Genomic DNA, 19,052 nt, shown 5'->3' with positions numbered 1-19,052 from the left:
GGCTGCCGGACGAAGGTAGGACGCGGCCGCCGCCCAGGCCGGTTAGCACCGGCGCGGCGAGGCGCGGGGCGCGGAGGGCGGGCCCAGCGCGGGGCTGACCGCGGACGTCCGCTGAGGGTCCCGCGGGAGGCGAGGGGGCGGACGTCCGCCTGCCTCCGAGGCGCGGGAGGGGAGCGCCTTAAGCTGGGAGCTCGAAGGGTCACCGCAGGAAATGCGGTGCGGAGCGCATCCGGGCCGGAGGAAGCCGGCAAGGGGGCTGCACGAGGCGCGCGGAGGTGGGACCCGGGCAGTGCGACCGCGCGAGGCTGCGGCGAAAGCTCTGGACGCTCCAGGACCGGCGCGCGGGTCCGGTTCCTGGAGCGGCCGGGGCCGGCTCGGCCACCCCGTGCCTCCTCGCCCCCCGAGAGTTCGCCGGCGCTTCGAGTGTGCGGGCGCTCACGGCGAGGGCCTTGGGATCCCGAGGCTGCAGTCGCTGGGACCCAACTTTCCTTCGCACGCCCTGCAGCAACCCCGCCCCGACCCCGGAGTCTGCAGTTGCTCAAAGTTGCAAAGAGGCCAGAGGCGGGAGCGGGTGCGGGCCGGGCGTGGACCCGGCCTTACTGCCCCCTGCGCGGCCTGGCCCTGCAGCAGCGCTGCGGCGCAGCCCCCTTCGCCCGGCCGCCTCCGGGGCTGCTCCACTGTTTACCTGTCGTCTGAGCCGCTGGCCGCGGAGGGAGGAAGAAGAAGGACCCGCGCCCAGGTCCTGCCACCGCTGAGGGAAGTTCGGCTTCGATGCTGATTGAGAATTGCCAGCACCGCGTCGGGGGCAGAGTGAGGTGGGGATGGCAGCTGCCCACCCTCTGCTCACTTAGTGGGCACGATGGCGGACTTACAGGCAGTGGGCACTGTGTACCCAGGCCCTCACTTCCGCCTCTGTCTTTAACCTTCACTTCTACGCCTCAGGAGGGCGCTGTTCTTTCCACCTTACAGGTGAGAGCACTGAGCTTCAGAAAGAATGCCTCTTGAGCAAGGTCACACAGGCAGTAGGCGGTAAAGCTGGGAGGTGAACCTAAGTCTATGTTACCGGCAAGATTTTGGTAGTGCCAGTCCCCCGCCTTCCCATCTGCCCCCCGAGCTGGGCCTGGCTCAGTTCATGGGAAAGGATCCATTTACAAACGAGGCCAGAAGCTCCTGTTTAGGGCATGGGGGGAAGGGAGGAGGAGGACAGAGAGAGCGGGTCCTTGCCCCTCCTGTCCTGTTCGCAAGGCTAAGTCAGGTGTGTAACTCCTGCACAGGGGGTGCCCAAGTTTCCTTCCTTTCTGGTGAGTGAGGAGGCAGATGGACAGGGCTGCCAGTCAAGGAGTGGAGTACATTAAGAAGGAAATCTTGGGCTTCCCTGGTGGCCTAGTGGTTGAGAGTCTGCCTGCCGATGCAGGGGACACGGGTTCGTGCCGCGGTCCGGGAAGATCCCACATGCCGCGGAGCGGCTAGGCCCGTGAGCTATGGCCGCCGAGCCTGCGCGTCCGGAGCCTGTGCTCCGCAGCGGGAGAGGCCACAACAGTGAGAGGCCCGCGTACCGCCAAAAAAAAAAAAAAAAAAAAAGCAGAGCCAGGTGCCCATCACCAAACTTCAGAAAATGCGGCAGTCAGCCACAGGCGTGCTCTGTGGTCTTGCACAAGTCATTCCCTCTCTCCGAGGTTCACTTTCTGTGTCTGTAAGGGGAGGGCCTAGGAAGGATGAAATGAAGTCTTGGCCAGGGCACAGCGCACAGCCCAGAGCAGGCTCAGAAGTGGGGGCTGTGATGTCCTGAGAGGGAGGTTGTTGCTCTCTTGCTTTTGATCCCCACTCCCCATGTGTGTGTGGCATGGGTGGCGCATGTGGGTGGTGTGTGTGTGTGTGGTGTGTGTGCAGGCACATGGGTGGCATGTTTGAGATTCATGTGGGTGTGCACGAGGCTCAAGGGTGACACGTATAAGGTGTGTGGGTCTTGTGATGCCTGCAGTCCTTTTGCCTGCCACTGGCCACATTCTTGAGAGGAGGCCAGTTCTCCCTCCCTCAGTGCCATGAGGTACCTAGCATTTGAGTTTTCCTTGGAAAATCTTACTTGAGGTTGATATTTGACCTCAGCACTAAATCAGAGGGTGGCTGGTGCATCCACCTGTGCCCGTAGGGAATTACTTTTTTAAAAAGACAGAAGCCCCAGCTTTCTCTGGGCTATGGGAAAATTGTATCCCATGGGCTGGGTCTCACATGAGAAACTCTGAGATGTAGATGTGGGTCCAGCTGGATGAGAGGCTTGTGGTGGGAGGTCATCCAAGCTTGAGTGTGACAGAGAGAGATGCAGAGATAGGGGAACAGGCCTGACATCCTCAGAGGAGAGCTTCGGCCAGCAGGACATTTTGAACAAGACCAGCTTATCTGCTTATCATGTGGTGTAATTTAAGGCCCTGGGGAAAGAAGAGTGGACTTGGAGACCAGATTTATGTTCCCAGCTGAGCCCCTCTGCTAGCTGGCTGTGTGACCTTGGGTACACTACTTAATTCTTCTGAGCTTCAGGTTTTTTCATCCATAAAGTGGGAAAGGTAACCTTGCAGGTGGTCTTGAAGAGTCAATGTTAACAGGGCCTAGCACGTTGTAGGTGCTCAAGAAATACTAATCCTGCTCTTCCTTTCTGGATCTTTACATCCACTTCAGAAGTGATCTGGTGTACTGGTCATTGGAGAACTCAGGACTCGGTGCGTTTCTGGATTCTGAATGATCAGCTTGAGGCTCCCCTCTCCTGGGGTTTGGGGGGTCCAATCTGGGTTGTGTCTACCACGTGGCTACTTGAATCCATCTCCCAGCCTTGCCCAGTGAGGTTGGCCAAAAGTGTGGCTGTGCTCAGCACACACACAGCATATGTGTTTGGGTCACTGCACAGTTTTTAGGACCTTACGTGGTAGTCACGTCCCTTGAAGAGAAACACATGCAGCCACAGGGATTGGGGAACTCTGTGATTCTAGCTTCATGATGCTTTGAGTGTGTGTGTGTGTGTGTGTGTGTGTGTGTGTGTGTGTGAGAGAGAGAGAGAGAGAGAGACTTGTGTTCTAATGAGCCTCCACCTTGAGGCTTGTGGCCCTGTAGACAGTGATACCTTCTCTTCTATTCACTATAGTAAATGCTTCTAGAGTGCTCCCACCCCCCTCCCCCAGGCTCTTCCTGGTCTCTTTGTGGGATCAGAAAAATAAAACCCAGTCCTCAGCTTCAAGTTGCTCCCAGTCCCTCAGAAAACAAAAGTTCAAGGTGCCCAGTGCCTGGGGAACGTGAAGTTGAAAGCAGCAGCCAGTTCCCATCAGGGAGGCCACTCAGAGGAGGAGAGCGCTGTGACCCAGTGGAGAAGGTCAGATCTCCACCGGCAGGTTCTTCCCGTGGTGTGGCCTGATTAATTTTCCTCCTTATGCCAGTCCTTTCTGCTCTCTAATGGACTCTTGGAATGTTAGCCAGGAGGCTTAATAGAAGTCATCACGTCCAGCTCTCTTATTAGAGAGAGGGGGAAATATAGAAGCAGTCAGGAAGAAATGACTTTTTATTCATTCAACAAATATTTATTGGGTCCTGTTCTGGGGGATGGGGATACAGCCATGAACAAAACAAAGACCCTGCCGTAACAGACTGTACATTTTAATGGTGGAGACAGAACAAGTAAACAAGTAAATAGGAATGGGATCGTTTCAGAGTCAGCAGTGTAATGAAGACGACACAGGAACATAAGGTGATGTGGTGGAGAGTCCCAGGGGAGGGGACTTCTTCAGGTAGGGTGGTCAAGGGGAGGCCTCTCTGAGAAGGTAACTTTTGAGCCAAGACTAAAGAACAAGAAAGCTCAGCCATGCCAAGAGCAGAAGGAAGAGCTGTGTAGGCAGAGGGAACAGCAAGTACCACGAAGAGCCCTGGTCTGCAGGGGATAATGTGGGGAGGGCTGGTTTGACCTGTTGGAGGAGGAGAAAGAAGGAGTGAGGGAGGAGAGTGATGAGCTAGGAGGCTGCAAGAGCCAGATCATGAAAGGCCAGCTCACCACAGGGGAGGAGCGTGGATTTTATTCTGTGATGGGAGCCATCGGAAGTCTTGACCAAGGACTTGGGCTGGATCCGAAGTTGAGCAAGGTTTTGAGTGATGGAGATGGCAGTGGGGAGAGGCATGCCCGGCAGAGGAATGGCATGCATGCGTAAAGGGGCGGAGGTGGGAAAGCTGTAGGAGCTGTGGCTGCCGGGTGCGCAGGAACCAAAGGCATTGAATACCTTTGGGGAACTGTCCAGGGTTCTGATAGGCACATTCAGCGGCTCTGCAGTTATGGACTTTTAGGGGATCTTGTGTGTGTGTGTGTGTGTGTCCCAGTCCCTGTGGTATCCAGCTAGCTGATGTGGCCCTTTGCCTGTTACCTAGGAGACAACGGGAAGACGATGGGGTGGGATCTGATTGGCTGTTTACTCCCACTGCTCATCTCTGTGTCAGAACTGCAGGCAGAGGTTACACATGGTCCATGCTGGCATGCCAAGTGCTGGCAGGGGAGCTGCGAACGTTTGCTGCCCCAAGTCCTCCGTATGTGTGTGTTTGTGTCTGTGTGTGTGTCTGCCAGTGTATATATGTGCACGTCTAGAACAAAGCGGCGGCATCTGGAGCTAATGCGCTTCCTGCTGTGAAACATCTGCTCATTGCCTTAAATCAGGTAGTGGGGGCCCAGATAAATTTAAGAAGAACCAGCCAGACTTGGGAAAGGATCTTTTGTTTGGTTTTAACAACTGCAGTGTCAACACTGAAGCCGATTTTAAACATTTCCCTGTACCTTCAAAAATGCACGTAAAGCTTTGAGTGGCAGAAGTTATGTCCCGTGACACAGACTATGATGTCAGTGTGCAGAATCGCCTCCTTCCCCTGTGGTGCAGCCAAGAAGAATGGTATGAGATTGTAGGGTTTTTCTCTCCTCTCCTCTTTTAAAACAATAGTATCTCTCTTTCTTTTACTTTGTGGGCAAAAGGACAAGGAATCTACCCTTTAATTTTGCTTAGAAAGGGGATGGGGAGACAAAAAACCAAAACCCCATCAAAGTGTTTCCTTTGCAGTTGACTTTCTAAAGCAGCAGCCCAGGTAGGCTTGGGGGAAAAAAAACACAACAACGACAGCAAACAGCTCCAGGGCTGCGGGAGATTTATCATTATCTGTCTCTCTCCTCCCGCCCCTGCTTCCCACTTTGCAGGGCGTAGCAGGTGATGCAGCTTGTGAGGAAGGAAATGGGGATTTCCCTGCTCTCACTCTTGGCTTCTCTGTCCTGGGCTCAAGTTTGAATGTGCCATGTACGATGAACCTTCTCTGCCTTTTCCTTGTCATCCTATTACTTTTTTCCAACGGGAAAAAACCATGCAATGCCTTCACCCATATCCCTATTTCCCGTGCCTCCCTCACTACTGGTCAGAAGTGTTTTATCTGAAACATGCATCTGGGGGTGGTTTACACCTGCTTACCCATTACCCATTACCCATTATGCTCCATTACCTAGAGTAGGGGTCTCACACTTAAGCGCTTAAAGGGGCAAGGCAAGTGACCCAAAAGATGAAGGAGGCCGCAGGGCCTTTGTACTCAATGTTCCTTTTTCTGGGTTGACCTTTCATCTTATATGGGCATGGTTCACTCACTACATTTAGATCTGCACAACTGTCTCGTCCTCACAGAGGCCTTCCCAGCCATCCCATCTAAAATTGCACCCTTTAGTCCTGTAACTTTCTTTTCCTTCCCAGCTCTCTGTACTGCCTGACCTTATGTCATGTTCTTGTTTATTGCCTTTCTCTCCCACCAATATGTAAGTACCATGAGGGCTATGACTATGCCTGTCTTATTCTTCATTGTATCCTCAGGAACTGGCTCATTGCCCAACATGTAGTAGTTGCTGAATAAATATTTGTGGGCAAAGGGAGTGAAATGGGCCTGGGGGACAAAGTTGAACCAGAGAGTTAGACTTTATAGGAGCCCTGGCTCAGCCCACCAGATCTTCTGATATTTTTCTAGAGAAGCTAAAAAACCAGAGTTTGATGTGCTACCTCCCAACTTTAAAATGCTGAACACCAATTCAAATGCACTCAGAGGGGTCCAACGACACTCGCTTTGAAGCTGGAGACCTCTGATATTCAAAGCCCTCTGGGATCTGGCTGCAGTAACCTTTCTTTCCTCCTTAATTGTGCACAGACCTTGCTCTGCCCCGGACCTCTGAGCCGTTGCTCAGGCTGCTGCCTCTGCCTGGAGTGCCTCTCCCCTACCGTCTCCTTCACCCAGCAAATTATCGTTTCCTCTAGTTCCGATCTGAGACCAGGCCAAGGTGCAGCTTCCTGTTGCCCCCTCCCCCTGTCTCCCACCATGTTTTTGTCCGGCCCCTCTCCTGTTGGAGGATAACTGTGTGTTTGTTCATCTGTCTCCTCCGCTAGATTCAGAGCTCCATGGGGCAGAAACCCCATCCCATCCATCTGTGGGTCTGCAGTATCCAGCCCAGGGACGCCAACCTGGGAGCAGGCCAGCACAGGCCTGAGTGTGGAGGCGGCAGGGACCCCACTCACGGGGAGCTGCATTTGTACGGCAGTTTATGCTTTGCAAAGCATCCTTATTTGTATTATTTAAGTAATAATTCATTCAACTGGCAGACACTTTTTGAGCACCTATTGTATGCCAGACGTGAGCACACAGTACTGAAGGTCAAGAAGGCCTCTGATCTCACAGAGCCTACAGATGTGGGGCTGAGCCCTGTGGGCTGCTGCCTCTTGCTGTGCTTCCCAAACACCAGCGGCTTGGATGTGCCCACTCTTCTTCCTTTGGCTGGTCTGCCTCAGTTTACACTCCAGGGACTCAGTCTTCTGCAGTCCTTGGCTTGAATGGCTCCTCAGAGTGCATGCCACTGAGGGCTAGGTGGTCCACGGCCTTCTCTGAAATCAGGAGATGGCAATAAAGGGCAGGCACAGGACTTTAGATAACCCCCAGGCTCCATTCCGGAAAATTAGCTAACTTTTCCATGTGCTGAGTTCAGAGCATTCTGAGGAAATATTTGTTTGTTTTTTTTTTTTTCGTTTTTTTTTCGTTTTTTTTTTTAAATGGAATGCTTCACGAATTTGTGTGTCATCCTTGTGCAGGGGCCATGCTAATCTTCTCTGTATTGTTCCAATTTTAGTATACGTGCTGCCGAAGCAAGCACTGTTTGTTCGTTTTTAAAGTTTATTCTTTCATTCCGCAAACTATTATTAAGTCCCTACTATGTGCTTTGTCATTCTCTTATACCGTTTTATTTTCTCTTCCCAGAAACCCAACCACGTATAGGGCTCGTTATCTCTGTCTCACAGTTGGGCGCCTGAAGCACAGAGAGGTTAAGTCACTTGCCCAAGAATGCACTGCTGGGACGTGGCAGAGCAGGAATTTCATCCCAGGAATGTCTTTCTCCCGAGCCAGGGCTCTTTCTGTGACCCCAGGTTGCTTCCTTTGGAATTCCAGTCCCAAGAGTCACGAGTGATGGGGTGCTCAAGGAAGGAGCATGGAATTTTGTCTGGGTTGGGGAATTGAAGTTGACACCTGACTTGAGTTTCAAAGAGCAGTGTTTCAAAGAGCAATGATGAGTTGTCCAGGAAGGAAAGGAGCAGGGAAGGGCATTTCAGGCCGAGAGATCAGCATGTGCAAAACAGAGTTCAAAAACACATGCTGTGTCCACAGCTGTGCAGGGTGGCTTGCGTGTCAGCTGCGTGAGGTATGTGTACGTGCGGGGAGTGGGGCACAATTCGGGAACGGTGGGTTGGGGCTAGATTGTGAGGGTAGAGATGGCCACATCCAACTCGTAAATAGACCTCGCTTGACGCTGGCAGTGGCTTAAAAAAATTAGCTGCCATTAAATTTTAAGTGTGTGTGGGAGAAGGCAGGGGGAGATTTCACATAGGAAAAACAGATGTGCAGCTTTCTTCAGATGATCTGGCAACCCTGGACTTGCGTTTCTGCTGTTCCTTGTGGAGCGTGGTCACCACAGCCCCCGTCCAGCCGATGACACGTTCACGCACTTGCCCAGTGCGTGAGACCTTGAACTCACCAGCTAAAGGAGTTTAAGCATCATTTCTTTAGGTAGCTGAAAGGTTTCAAGCAGGAGAGTGATTATTTTCAAAAAGCTCCTGCTGGCTGTGAGGGGGCTGGGAGGCAGGGTGAGGCAGGGAGACCCCCCCAAATGACTCTCCTTGTCATTTGCTCAGCATTGCTGGATGCCTTATTCACTCCTTGTATCAACCCTGCAAGGCCAGGTTAGCAGATGAGGAGATAGAAGCTCGAAAAGCAGATGCCATGAAAGGAAGAATGGAGAGATTGGACCACATAAAAATGTAAAACTTTTATATGACCAGGGAAACCATTCACAAGGTTCAAAGACAAGCCACAGACCAGGAGGAAAAGTCTTTAAAACATACACCCCTGATAAAGAATAGTATCCAGAGTGCAAGGAGGTCTGCAAATCAGTAAGAAAAGATAAGCAGTCTAGGAGGATGTAATGGATGCAAGCAGGAAGTTACTAGATGAAGAAACACAAATGGCCAGAAAGTGAATGAAAAGATGGTCAACCTCACCATCTCAGGGGATGATTCTGTTAGCATTAGGGAAAGGCTCATAGAAACCACAGTACAATATCAATGTTGAGGGGAAATGAAAAAATGAGTAGTGTCTACTGTTGGTGAGACCATGGGGGAGCGGAGACTGACGTATGCAACAAGCGCGTAGGGTCATTTTGGGGGCCAGTTTGACAGTTACCTGTCAATATGGAAAGTGCTCATAGCCTTTGAGCCAGCCATCCCTTTTCTAAGTATTCTCGAGACAAATCAAACATAGATGCATAAAGCAAAGTGGATAAGGATGTTCATTGCAGTGTTAATGAAGAAAACCAAAGGGCATAAACCAGCTGTCCATCAACAGGGGACTGGCGTGAGAACTCAAGGGTCCCATGGTTCAGATAAAAAGAAACCAAAAAACACCTCAAAACACCAGCCAAGAGTCATTCTCCAGCATCTGTCTTCTGTTTGCCAAGTCCCCGCCTCTCTCACAGGAGGTAACCACCATCATCTGTTTCTAGCGTATTCCTCTAGAAGTTTCTTCTATGCATAATAAGCAGCTGTACATTCCTATTCTTTCCCCTTGTTTTACACAAGTGGTGGCCTGCTACCATGGATTTCTGCACTCTGCTCTTTTATTAGGAGATATATTGGACACAAAGAAGAGTGATTCAAACATTGGTACTTTTAAAAGATCAACATAAAGTGATCACTGATACATCCCACTGGGGATGAGAAATAGATCACTCCCAGCCCCGAGGCCACGAGGCTTTCCAAAATGGCTGTTCTGACTTACACTCCCTTAGGGAATTTGTGTGATTTTACAAAAAAGATAAAGATTTGAGGTGGTTTTACTTGTTCGAGTTCCCCCAAGCTAGATAGGTAGTGGCTTTGGTTTGGCCTCAGGCCTGTCTGTCCAGCTGGGTGGAGGCTGAAGCCCCAAGCAGAGGGAAGCAGGCAGCGGAATAGGCCAGACATGGCAGAGGACCGTGCCGGGGACCTGGCCGACCTGGTGACACTCAGGGTTTCCTGACAGGGATTCCTCAGGGCCTGGGGGGTTACGCCGGTATCTTTCACTGCGCTGGGGGATGTGCAGGAATGCGTTTTAGGGCGCTGAGTGAGAGGGGCCTGCCGAGAGACTCCAGTCCTGGAGGCATCTGGCTGCGTAGCCCTGGGAGCTGGCAGCCCCGTTGGGGAGCCCCATGGGGGTGCCCTTCAAACAACCATTTTTTCAACCGACTAAACAAATTCTTCACCTCTCCCCTCCAGCAAGGGTAATTTATCCTAGGGTGAAAAATGAATTCTCCCAGGAGGGTCTGCTGCCAGAGGCCCTGGAGCCATGAATTTAGTCTGCCTTCTGTCCTGACGGAACTGGGTCTCGAGATTTACGTCTGGGGTTTATGGGCAGCTGGCTCTGGGTTGGCAGGAGTCCTGGAGGGCAGCTGTATTTTATAGTGAGGCTGGGCCCTAGGAGGGTGTAAATCACTGTGGCCTCCCGGCCTCCCAAGAGAGGCCACCTCCCTCAAGTGGGTGGGGAGGGGCTGGGGGAGGGGTGATGCCTGGGGACAGCAGGAAGGACCCCCCTCAGAGATTACCTGGTCCAGCTCTCTCGGGTTCTCAGTGGAGGGGTCAGATTCTGGTTTGAGTGATTTTCTTTTTGCGGTTGTTTTGTTTCTTTCAAATGTAAACCAGCCTGAACCTCCCTCCAAACTGCTCCCCAGTGAGCATCAACAACTTGCTGGGACGATTTGCTGCCTGAGCCCTCGGTGACCTCTGCCCTGCAGGAGCTCACAGATTCAGCTAGTGGTCCCCATAGCGGGGTGTGGCTGCCACACGCGGGACATTTCTTGAGGAGGAAGATGGAGAAAATATTAAGAGTTTTGCTTTACGTTTATGTTTTATCACAGTTTAATTTTTTCTATGTCTGTGTGTATCGTATGATGTGATACATAGATATAGTGAAACATGGGTATTACATACATAATATGCATATGTTACTGCAGAGGAATGTACATTTTCTGTAGATGGGAGTGCAAGATCAAAAGGGTTTTGAGACCACTCCCTGCCTACCTGATGGGAGTGTAGCAGTAGGAAGGACCCTGGCTGGGGTCTCCCTTGCTTGGAGGGCAGAGGGCACCAGCATTTACTGAGCATCTGCTAAGTGCTGGACATGGGCACACCACTTCTCTAGAGGCCTGGATCCTATAGCAACAATGGGAGGCAAAGATGGTTAAGCCCATTTTACAGACCAGGAGACTGAGGCCCAGAAGGGAGAAGGCCCCACTTGGTCCCTGAGCTGGGACTGGCCTCCTGTTGACCAGTTTCCTGGTTCTTCCTTTGTCTATATTTCCAAAAAAGAAATCTTGTAAAATGTTTTTTGGGCATTCAAACTATTTAAAATAATTAAATACAGCGATATCAATTTAAAAAAAGATATTGCAGAGCCCCCCACCCCGTGCAGCACTGGTAAGGGCACACTCCTCTGGCCTCTTGCTATCATTAAAAAAATAATAATAAGAGTATCGTTTTAAATTAAGTTACTTTCTCCCTGATTAAGCATGCAATTATTGTTAAATGTAGACCATTTTGAAAAGAAGGATAAAGACCAAGAAGAAAACTAAGATCATCCTCCATTAGCTCACTATCCAGGGACGCTTTGGTACATTTCCTTCCAGTCTTTTTTCCACTGTCTTATTTTTGTTTAGATCATATGACATATACCATTTTATGTTTTGCTTTTTCTTCACTTAGCTTTATAGGGTCAGCGTCTCCCTGGATTATTCTAGCTGCAGAATGCCCCGTCAAGTGGCTGTATGGGGCATAGTTTATTTACCTGCTCCTCTCCCCTGCAAGTTGGATAACAAAGTTGTTTGCAGCATTTTGCTGAGGTGCAGTGAGACTCAGCTTACTTGTGGTTGTCATCAGCCTGTAAGGCAGTTCCGCTTGGGCTTTTTCCTCTGCAGATGTTATTTCTCACGCTTGTCACTTTTAATGGCTACCTAATCTCCTGGAGTGTTGCTATTCCTCGTGTTCCAGACCATTTCTCCCTCTCTGTATCCCATGAGGTCTCCCTGCTCCCTCTGGGAAGCCACCCCCTCCCTTGAGCACCTTGGATTCAGGGAACTAACCTTGGGGGGGGGTGGGGGCAGGGAAGGGGCTGTCGTCATCTTTCAGGACCCCAGGCATTTGCTGCCTCCCTCCTGCCTGTGTCCTGGCCCCAGCACCAGACCCCGTGTGGGCTGATTCCTTCCTTCCCTGCTTTCATTCATTTTTCAGTTGTTTAACCACAACCTGTTAGGTGCTAGTCACTGCTCTAAGTGCTGGGGCTACAGCAGCGAACGAGACAGTCTTCGTCCTTACGGAGTAGGGGCACTGGGCCATGAATAGGTGAGCAAATAAATAAGAGTTCACAGAAGCAAAGGAAGACAAGGAAATGGGATGAGCTGATAAAGGGTGACGAGGTGGTCAAGGAGGGCCTTCTGGAGGAGATGACATTTGTGCTGGGACCAGCCAAGGGAAGACCTGGGAGAGAAGCTCTGCAGGCAGAGGGAAGAGCAGGGAGAGGCCCTGAGGCAGGAATGTGCCTGGTGTGTTGAGGAATGGAGGCCAGCGTGCAGGAGAGTGGAGCAGGGTGAGGCCGGGAGGGCTCAGAAGGGCCCCGCAGGCCGAGGGGAGGAGTCTGGATTTCTTCAGAGAGTCCTGGGAAGCCTTTGCAGGGCCGGGCCCACATTATGTGCCCAGTTGAACAACTGCTGTTACTGTTGTTCCCTCCTCGTGAAGGAGTCGGAGGGCTGAGACTTGCTCAATGCACAGTGCACCAGGGTTGCCGTCTGGCCTCCTTCGAGTCTGACCTGTTTCCTTCCTGCTGCATCTCACACCTGTTCTCTCTGACAGTGGCCCTAGGACAAGCTGGCTCTGTGCCTCTGCAGCGCCCCACCCCCTAACTCCCTCGGCCCAGGAACTGGTGACCCTGTGGGCCTGTGTTTGCTCTGAACTGTCCCTCTGTGTGAACTGGGCTGATTCTGCCTCCTGGGGCTTTCAGGGGGCTGTGCTTGCACCTAGTGGGGGCTCACTAACGTCAGCTGTGAAGATACTAAATCAAACATCTTAAAAAATTATTTTTTAGGGCTTCCCTGGTGGCGCAGTGGTTGAGAGTCCGCCTGCCAATGCAGGGGACACGGGTTCGAGCCCCGGTCCGGGAAGATCCCACGTGCCGCGGAGCGGCTGGGCCCATGAGCCATGGCTGCTGAGCCTGCGCGTCCGGAGCCTGTGCTCCGCAACGGGAGAGGCCACAGCAGTGAGAGGCCCGCGTACCACAAAAAAAAAAAAAATTTTTATCTAGAAATCTCTATAGTGTCTGTGAGGGTATGTGTGAGCGCCCTGCAGCAGCCCTGGCCCTGCGGGCACCCTGGAGGGAGGTGGCAGGTGGCCGCTTGGGGAAAATAAAAAGCAATTGCATTGGATTCTGCACTTAATTTAATGAAAAGGACCTGCAGGCAGGCAGAGGCAGAGGCAGTAAGGCAGAGCTTCCGGGTTGCAGGCAGGAGTGTTTCTGGAGAGATTCATGGCGCTTCATAAAACATTCAGATCCAGGCTGAGCTTGGATGGTGCTGCGCTCAGTGCCCTGGACTGTCTCCGCAGCCTGGGAGGCAGATGGTCTGAGACTCCCCATGGCTGTGATTGCTGTGTGGCCCTGGGCAAGTCACAGCCCGTCTCTGGGCTCTGGAGCACCATCAGGCATTCTGGGTTCCCTCCTGCCCCTCTGTCCTTGGCCCCAGCCTGCTGCCTGCCTCCACCAGGCCTACGAGGCTTTCCATATCCATGAGATCCTCTTCCCCACAGCCTGTGCCCTCCCCAACCCAGTTGTTTTTCCATTTTACAGAGGAGAACAGTGAGGCTCTGAGAGGTTCACTGATGTGCCCAGAGCTGTACAGCAAGTCTGGGGCAGGTGTGGGGGGTTGTCTGGCCCCTTTAAGTGTGGGAAGTCAGGAACCTCCGTGGTGTGCTTGAAGGCCACTCAGGTTTTCAACGGGGGTGGGGGGCGATTTGCCTTTCCCCCATGTGAAGTCTGTCCTATTGTGTTTCATTTTCCCATTCAACAGAGAAGGGCCAGGAGAGTTAAGGGATCAGGCTGGACCCCACAGCAACTAGCAACAGAACTAGAATATAATTGCCTCCTGGTCCAGCTTTTCTCCCCAGTACAATGCAGAAGTCCTTCAGCCTCCCCTGACTTGAGCTCAGCTCCTCCACTCATTTGCTGTGTCACCCTGGGCAAGTGACCTGACCTCTCTGAGCCTCCATGTCTTCATCTTTAAAATGAGGATTACAGTATGCCCACCTCCCAGGCTTGATGGGAGGATCAGCTATTGGCAAATGGCCTAGAATAGTACCCGATATCAATTTCTTTTCAGAAAAATTGTAATTCTAGGGCTGTTCAAACTCTGGAGAAAAATCTTACTAGAAAGGAGCCCCTTCTTTACAGGACCTGGGCTTTGCTGGTGTGGCCCCTCCCGAGGCGGAGGAGGAGGGAGGGAACTTAATGTGGGCTGGTGGTTGCAGATGGCAAGCAGCTAATTTATTTACTTCCTCCTAATAAATATGCATGACACATACATAAAATATCTCACTTGTACCGTTCCACCCAGATCCCGGCAGACAGCGACAGTAGGCAGCGTCGCTCTGAGGCAGGCTCTGTGTGTGTGTGGCGTCTAGCAAGGGGGCTAATGAGCTGATTGTTCCTGCTTTAACCTAATTTCTTGCCATGTGTCCAGCAGCGCTTAGAATTCCCAGTTCAGGAAGTGCTGGGCATCCCCTCCAGGCTTCCCAGCTAAGCTCAGGTTAAGGAAGGCCCCAACACCTCTTGCTCCCCTCTGAACTGGGACGGTGAGCTCCCCGTCAAGGCTGGTGGGGTTTGGGCTGGGGGACTCCCGGGGCATCTCTGGAGATGCTTTGGCCACTCTGGTGGGCCGAGTTTTTGCATACTTGACCTGTTTCTGGTTCGTGCACTGGCGTCTTGGCAGGGGCCCCAGCCTCACACTCTCCCCACTGCATTCAGTTCTTCTGTTCCCCTCACCCAGCTCATCTGGGAGCCAGGAAGTCCAGTTATAAGACAGGATAACAATTCAGGGAACTGCCACCCCCAGAGCTGAAAGAAACGTGGAGAGGGGCAGGGGGCAGGGGCAGCCTGCAGACTCAGAAGGACTGGGATTCCCCTCACTCCTTCTGAGACCTTGGACAAATTACCCGACTCCTCTGAGTCTCAGTGTCTTCACCTGTGAAATGGGCAGTGTTGGTATTTACCTGACAGGTTTGTCATGAGACTTGTTCATTTGTTTGTTCGACAAATGTTTGCTGAGCAGCTGATATGTGAAGACACTGCCTCAGGCCCTGCGGGTACAGTGTGAATAAGACAGGACCTTGGCCAATGGATCTTATGTCCTAGTGTGCGAGCCAGCCAAGCGCCTTGTCAACAAATGGATGTCCACTCTAGTGACAGGCCGTGAAATGAGAATGTAGCCAAGGCAGGGTGTTCAGGGAGTGGAGACCCCCCTCAGCTGTGGTCCTCAGGAAGGCTGCTCTGAGGAGGTGATGGTCAAGCACACAGTTGGATGATGAGAAGGAGCCCACTCTGCAGGGAATTGCACAGGCAGAGGGAATAGCCAGTGCAGTGGTCCTGAGGTGTGGACAGGTCTGCATGTTCTGGGAAGGCCAGGGCTGCACAGGCACATGAGGCGAAGCAAGTGACACCTCTGGCATAGGGCCTGGCACAGGGCAAATACTTGTTGGTCCTCTTCCTCTTTCCCCGGCCCTCCTGCTTTCTTGCTCTCCCTGGCCTGTGCTTGAGTCCTTCATGTAATCAAGGTGTGAGGGTCAGAGATTCCTAAAATATCTAAGCTTTGCAACTTGACCTCTTTTAGACTCATCCTGAATAAGCCTGAGTCTCTCTTTTTTTTTTTTTTTCCACCTACTAGGTCCCAGGCTTCTTTATTTAAGAACAAAGTGATGAGTGATGTGGGGATCAAAATCAAGAGCATCAAGCCTGAGTCTCTTGAATGGCCTGTGGTCTCTCTCTGTGCCCACCTTGCAGTCATATGTATCATGTATTGCCAGCAGACAAAGGACTCATCCAGAATATATAAAGAGCTCTTATAAATCAATAAGAAAAGGACAGACAACCTAATAGCAAATTGGCCCAGAGACCTGAACAGGCACTTCACAAAGGAGATCCAAATGCTCAGTAAATGTGTGAAAAGGTGCTCAGCAGCATCTCACAGAGGGAAATGGGGATTAAACCACAGAGAGGTACCCATCAGAGGGCCCATGCTGAAAAGGCTGAAACTGCTGAGTGTCTGTGTGGAGGTGGAGCAGTGGGACCATCATGCACTGAGGGTGGGAGTGGAAACGTCACTTTACTGCAGGCTCCCTGGAGAGAGGAAGTGCAGGTGTATCACACCCACAGCCACACGGGATAGATTCACCAACTGCTGTCTCCTGTCTCCCAGCCTGTCCCCCTGGCAGCCCGGTGCTGGGTCTCTTTGCCCACTCCTCCCTCCTCAGCCTTCCCTTGGCCGCTCTGCTCATCAGCTCTGCTTCAGGCTTGCACACACCAGGGTCCGAACCAAACCAGGCCCTGTCAGCTGAGCCATGGCCACCTGCTCACTCTCAAGCCTGTAGAGGAGGCAGTATCAGGCAGGAAACTTTGGGTTATGAGTGACAGAAACCCAACCCCAACTGGCACAAGCAAGAAAGAGAACTTACATGCTCATAACAGCTTCAGAAGGGGCTGAATCCAGGGGCTCAAAGGATGACATCAGAGCTCTGTCTCTCTACTCCCTGTCTTTCTTTCTCTGTGCTGATGGCTTCGCTCCAGACTCATACCATTCTCCAGTCCGGTGGAAAAAGAATGCACAGATGGCTCCAGCAAAAGTTCTGGGGCCGTCCCCCACTGGACAGTGTTGGGTCACATGTCTTTTCCTCAGCCAGTCACTGTGGCCTGGAGAATGAACTGCTCTGACCGGCTACACCTGGCTATGCCCGCCTTGGAGGCAAGGTCAGCCCCATGAACTGCATGGACAGAGGGTGGGGGAGGGCATCTCCCCAGAGCAAAATTAGAGTGTTGTTACCAGAAGACCAGAATCTAGATGTTGGATGAACAGAAACAACTGACATCCACGGTGGAGGCCTCAGTTCATTTGGATGAGGAGAGTGGGCTCGGAGTGTATTAGTTCCAGAGAAACAGAATGGATAAGAGATCTATCTATTTATATATTTATCAGAAAAGCGATTTATTGTAAAGAATTGGCTGACATGATGGTGGAGTTGGCATACAGAAATCCATAGGGCAGCTCAGGCAGGCTGGAGACTCGGGCAGGGTTTCTACGCTGTACTCTTTAGGGAGGATTCTTCTGGGGGGAACCTCGGTCTTTGTTTTTAAGATGTTCAATTGATGGGGTGAGGCCCACCCACATAATGGAGGGTCATCTGCTTCACTCAGAGTCAGGTGATTGTAAACGTCAATCACATCTACAAAATATCTTGACAGCAATGTCTAGACTGGGGTTTGACCAAATGGCTGGGTACCATAGCCCAGTCAAGTTGACACAAAAAGTGAACCACCACAGAGCAACAAAGGTGCTTATTTAAATAAGCACCATGTGGCAATGTGAAGATGTATTTGTCCCCTTCTCACCTGAGGCTGGGAGAAACCACTGAGGGAAGGTCAGGAGAGGCCACATGACCTCAGCAGAAGGAGAAGGGAGGAGAACCTTTTGGGGCCACTGGGAACTGCGTGTGGTTTTCATTCCCTACTCATTAACAGGTGTTGGTTCACATCTGCTCTGGGTTCTGGGGTGCAGGGGTGGCCAGACCAGCTCTGTCCTGCAGGGTCCTCCAGCTGGCAGGGGACGCAGTTCACCCTATGAAGTCCCCCAGGCTGCTGGGGAAGCAGCTCCTGCATCGGCATGAAGTCCCATGGTGGGGTCAGCGGCTCTCTGAGTGCCCTGACGTGAGGTGGTTTAGCCATCAGCCGCTATGCTGGAGGAAAGGGGCATGCTGTGACACTGACAGGAGAATTACGGTAATTAGTGGCAGAGGAGACCATTATGAATGCGATGGACAGGCCTGCCTCACTGCCCAGAGGAATGGTGTGGAAGAGCTTCTGGCCACCTCTGCCACTGTGGAGCTGGGAGCCTCTGGGGAGGTGCTCCCTCTCTGTGCTGGTCTCCCGGTTTAGATGAGGGCTGACTGCATGCCTGGTGTTCAGCCCAGAGCCAGGAGCTCTGTTCACCTTGACCCAGAGGAATGTTCCAGAAACTGAGACTCAGGACGAGAAACTACTTTGCCCCAGGTGGCATAGCAGGTTGGTGAAGGCGGGAGGCTGGATTCCAGTCCATGTCAGCCTGATCCCAGAGCTGTGGCATTGTCACCTTCATGGGGGAATCCCAACGCAGCCACCACCCTGGGCTCCTTTTCTGGTACCACCCAAAGAAATGCCCCCAGTTCCTCCCACCTGTAGAGTTGATTGCAGGGTGACGAAGTGCAGCCTGTCCACTGTCACGTGATATCCGATCACAGACCGGCCCAGGAAAGTTTGCAAGAAGGTTGTCTCGGGAACCTTCTTAAAATTAACTGTATTGAGGTATAACTTACATACAGTAAAATGTACTCATTTTCAGTGTACAGTTTGAAAGTTTTGACAGTTGTATACACCTGCATAAGCACTGCCCCAGTCCATGCATAATTAGAGTGTTCTCATCACCCACCAACGCTATCTTGTGCCCCTCCTTTTCCTGCCTCTCCCTGGCAAGCACCCATTTGCTGTTCATCAGTATAAATTTGATTTGTCTTTAAAAAAATTTATTTACTTAGGCTGCACCGGGTCTTAGTTGCAGCACATGGACTCTTCGTTGTGTATGCGGACTTCTAGTTGCGGCATGCATGCGGGCTCTAGTTCCCCAATCAGGGATTGAACCCCGGCCCCCTGCATTGGGAGCATGGAGTCTTATCCACTGGACCACCGGGAAGTCCCGATTTGTCTTTTTTAGAGTTTCATAGAAATGGGATCATACGTGTATAGTTTTTGCACGTTCAGCATGTCTTGAGATCCCCACATGCTGCTTTGTCTCAGTATCTCGTTCTTTTTCTTGCCGAGTGTATCCAAGGACTGTCTTTATTCAGTCTCTTTTTCATGGGCATTTGGGTGGTTCCTGGTCTTGGGTTGCTGTGACTTAAGCTGCCAGGTGCCCTTATAGAAAAGGGTTTGTGTGAACACACGTTTCCGTCTCTGTTGGCTAAATACGCACGAGTGGGATTACGGGGTTGCAGGCCAAGTGTATGTTTAACTTATAAGAAGCAGACCCATTTTATGGATGAAGAAATTGAGGGTCAGAGAGAGAAAGCAGCTGACGTGGCTCACCCAATGCGAGACAATCCAGCCCAGGGCTCGCTCTCTTACCTCCTCATTGACTCACCCAATAAATAAGAAAACCC

General features: G+C 51.8%; 1 non-coding gene across 1 annotated transcript; it reads right to left on the bottom strand.

Moving 5' to 3' along the window:
• Window positions 1-7,079: 7,079 nt before the first annotated feature.
• LOC112407269 (U6 spliceosomal RNA) lies at window positions 7,080-7,186 on the bottom strand. Its single transcript, XR_003004714.1, has one exon. It is a non-coding gene; the product is annotated as a U6 spliceosomal RNA (small nuclear RNA).
• Window positions 7,187-19,052: the final 11,866 nt, after the last annotated feature.

The sequence above is a fragment of the Neophocaena asiaeorientalis genome, unplaced genomic scaffold (assembly GCF_003031525.2).
Source record: "Neophocaena asiaeorientalis asiaeorientalis breed wild unplaced genomic scaffold, Neophocaena_asiaeorientalis_V1.1 scaffold392, whole genome shotgun sequence".
Lineage (NCBI taxonomy): Eukaryota > Metazoa > Chordata > Mammalia > Artiodactyla > Phocoenidae > Neophocaena > Neophocaena asiaeorientalis.
This window is presented reverse-complemented; position numbering and strand designations above follow the sequence as displayed.